This window comes from Akebia trifoliata, chromosome 11 (genome assembly GCF_017979445.1).
Source record: "Akebia trifoliata isolate Shusen 1 chromosome 11, ASM1797944v1, whole genome shotgun sequence".
Classification (NCBI taxonomy): domain Eukaryota; kingdom Viridiplantae; phylum Streptophyta; class Magnoliopsida; order Ranunculales; family Lardizabalaceae; genus Akebia; species Akebia trifoliata.
In genome coordinates, this window is record NC_141385.1 from 25,120,647 (window position 1) to 25,124,854 (window position 4,208).

At 37.9% G+C, this 4,208-nt stretch overlaps 1 pseudogene; it reads right to left on the reverse strand.

The window, feature by feature from the left end:
- Positions 1–1,471: 1,471 nt before the first annotated feature.
- On the reverse strand, positions 1,472–2,816 carry LOC147391163 (cullin-1 pseudogene; annotated as a pseudogene).
- Between the last annotated feature and the right edge of the window lie 1,392 nt (positions 2,817–4,208).

Here is a 4,208-nt window from a genome sequence, read left to right on the forward strand (position 1 = left end):
TTTAATTTCTAAAAACAAGATTTTTGATTTTTGAGGACAATCATACACTCTGATCTCATCATTCGCATCATTCACATGCATTCATCAATCAAGAAGGTTCCATTCAATAAATAACCCGGGAACACCCATGATAAGTTCGAGTCATGACCTACAGGGAAGGTTTCTAGACTCTAAGCTTACTACATGCAATGCATTTTTATCTGGCCACCCTTGCCCAAGCACACCTATATACCTTTCAAATATGTAGTGACTTGGTTTGATATACTGTATAGGTGATATTCTAAAATCTCAACTCACTTCTCTGAAGTCAAAAATAGCCAGTTTGATCTCCAGTTGAGAGGTGGCGCACAATGCTGAGCAAGGGCCCACTTAAATACCTCTCGTCTAGAATAGACGTAGTCTATCCCCCTCGTACAGTAGGGTACAGCGGGGCAAGATCTAGCTTAGGCACCGGTTTTGACCAAGAAGTGCAATTGATATACTTAGATTATCTTTTACATACCTATGGGTACGAGTCAAGAGTTGTAGCTTTCATAAATGGTTTGGCATCCCACGAGGGGACCGACCACGTACTAGTACTACGTTGGCAATCAGGACATGTGACTGTGTGGCTCACAATAGGTTAAAGGCTCAGGTCGCTCCAGCTTGGGTGCATCAATATACTTCTCAAAATCACCTGATCAGACGGCATTGGTGCCCCAGTTTGATATACCCTAAGGTACGTGACTGGAGTTGTAATTTTCATGAATGACGTCGCATCTCCGAAGAGACCAGGCCACGCACTAGTGCCACGTTGGTTATATAGGACGTGTAAGTGTGCAAAACAGTAAACGTGCATGTAGTGTGTGCAAAATAGGGTGGGGTGTGCCCGGGGCCTTTTTCAACCAAATGGGCCTATAGGCCAAATCAGATCATTAATGAGCCACAATCATAATGAATACAAGTATATTAAGATCAAACTCATAGCATGCAAATTAAAAGAAATTCAAAATCAATCGATCAAGACCAATCAATTAACTAAGATCAAGCAATTAACACATGAGACTTAAGATTCAATCAATCAAGGTATCTAAGGGGTATGATCATATCAACTAGGTAAAAAAAAGAAACCATGAACCCTATTCAAATGCAGATTTATTGAGTTAACTCATCTCGTAGCATTCAACATCATAGAACATGGAAAATATCACATGAAGCATTATCATTAAGTATCAATGGAATGCATGAGAACAAACAATATATTGCATGAGACCAATAAATTCAAACGAGTTGACTCGACTCATTACATTCGAAATTGGATATCATGGCAACACATTATGATAAAATCACACAAAGAACATAAATAGCACATACTTAGTTCATCACGTGATGTAAGACGAGTTCAACTGGGTTGACTCACCTAAAAAAAAAACCTCAATGGTTGACTTTTGAAATCCAACCCCTTTTTTTTTTTTTCTTAAATCATTTCAAGTGTGGTTCATATTTCTTTATTAAGAGAAATGTCAGAGAGATTACTGAACTGGACACCAAGGTCAAATGGACATGAATCGTCCCTCATGGTTCTGAGTACTCTAAAACTGCCACTGTAACTGCAAAATCATTTATATCAACTTGTGTTCAATTTCTAACGTCTAACATCCTTGATAGAGTGATAGTACTGCATCTGACAATCAACGTAATCAGGCCAGGTACTTGAACAAGTTTGGATTGTTTTTATCTCTTTCGAGATAATCCCGACTGATCGGGTCTTCAATCCGCTTCTTAATTACCTTAAAATCAGGCTTAAACATGTATTCGAGCTGCTCAACACATTCCATCGATAGGTATTGATAAGTCAGAACTTTCTGACTCTTCATGATCCATACAATTGAGGCATCAATAGCCTATCGTCTGTCCTTGTCAACATCTTCGATCACTTTCTTCTTCTCATCCACTGGAGGGAGACGAATCCTGATCCTCCTCAATTTGTCTGTAAATTTGGAATTGAACTCGAAGTGATCCGTTGGAGATATGGTTTTATTCTTTGGCTCTTTATTAAGGATCTTGTATTTTGCACAGCAGAGGGAATGAAGCAATCTAACGACATCATCGTCATTCAAGTTCAGCTGAGTCATGATTTCTGAATAACTCAATCTATTTGAAGCATTGAATAGCAGCAGTGCAGCTGCTTGATAAGTTGTCACAATCAGCTCCATAGTTTTAGGATCAAACTTGCCGTTGATGTTACAAGTACCCAGTGAGTATATCCACGTCAGCTTTCTATGTTTGGTTTTTGTTTCATAGAACTCCTTGAAAACATTCACACACTTTAACATCTCCAAAGGGAGGTTCAAGTCGAATGATTTATAACTTGGCCAGAATCCTGTAGTTAAGACGGTGACTGTCAAGTCGATCCCAGGACTTGCTTGAGGATTACTATTAAGATACTCCTCAAAATTGGAATGATTCTCCCTCGCCAATGCCAAGTCCGTGACCATGCCTTCCATCTTCGAAGTGAACTGTCCGCCACATTGTTGCTTCAGCTTTGTCAGAATACTCCTCTCATGATCATCGCTCGCACTCTTGTCAAATAGAAGTCGACGAGCGAGTTTTTTCCTATAGAATTCAGCAAAAAGATCTTTATCACCGATATAAACAAGTAGCCTAACTACTTTCTCAAGTGTTTCCTCAATAGCTTCATCACTCAATTTCTCACTCCCTCCCTTCTAAAGGATATTATCACAGAAAGTAGCCATTAGTTCTGCACTTGAGCTGCCACCAATACCCTTGTTGCAAAAGACCTCAAAAGCCTTTTTGAGTGCCTTGTGGAAAAGTGTGTGGCTGTAAAAAAAATTCTTCTTTAAAACACCATAAATTCCAATGTTCATCGTCTTCTTCCCTGCACCCAGCGTTCTCAACAGAGAACGACTGGTTTTGGCCTCTCACCTGATCCATGTTGATCTCCATTGGACAAGTTTTTGCTTTAAAGAAATCACTGAGTTCTTTCGAATCGACAACCCATCCGGAGATCCATTCAAGTTTAGACGAGTTTTTATTTTTTTTTAGATTTTGCAAAATAAAAATAAAACCGTCCGCCACTAACGCTCCATTGGAACTCGAAACTGCAGCAAAGACGTTTCGCTAAGTGGCTTCTACAATTTGAACCATGATTTTCACTTTGGACCAGAGATTTTTTTTTTTTTTTTTTACCAAAAGAAAAAAAACAGCAAAGTCTGAATTTTGCTTCGGTAGGAGGAAGAGAGATTAATTTCCATCGCTTAACTTGATTCGATTTTGAAGGGACTTACGTCCAAAGAAATCAACCACTTCAATAAAAAAACTGATCGGGTGGATGCTTCGGCCGATCGAACCAAAAGACAAGTTCGGTCTCTTGTTGAAGAAGACGACATGAACTCTTCTTTTAAACCATTGGAGAAGATGGTGTGGGAATAAGAAGAGACAAATTTATTAATGACACACCCTTCACACTCACTAATCTTACTGTTAAGTTGGTGTGAAAACTGAAAACCTATGTCATTACTCATGACACACCAACCCCACACTGCCTTTGCATAGAACCTCAAAATTTTTTTTTTTTTTTTTTTGTTAAAACCTTTTTTTTTTTATTTCCTTCCTTCTTGTTGTCAATGGACAGCCCTACTATCCTAAAAAAAAATTATTTTATTTGAAAAAAGCTGATTACACATTTTTTTTTTTTAAAATTTTAAAAGAAAACAAAATGATGTCCAAGAATCAATTGCATGCACCCTAAAAAATAAGAAAACCTACACACGTAATAAAAAACCAAAACTCATGGTCCAACAATCATCGTACTGTCTTCAATAAAATCAACCATTCCGAAATCCTTCGTTATTTAGGATCACCCTAAACAAACCTCGTTTAAACCACAAATATAATGTTTGATAGAACCATAAGAATAATATGCCAAAATATCCGATATTCAAAGTCCAATTCAATCAATAACCGAACAATAAAAGATAAACAAACAAATAAACAAATAACATAAACTGAACTAAAAAATATAACAATAAAAAATAAAAAATAAATAAATAAAAACTAGGTCAATATGGCAACGTACCCATACTTGGGGTTTTTCAAGTCAGATCCTCAATAGTCCCCAGTGGAGTCGTCACTGAAAGTGCCTTCGATCCGTGGGGTGCGCGGATCCGCTTTTGACCCTTGAGGTTCAGGAATCGCCACCTAGTTAT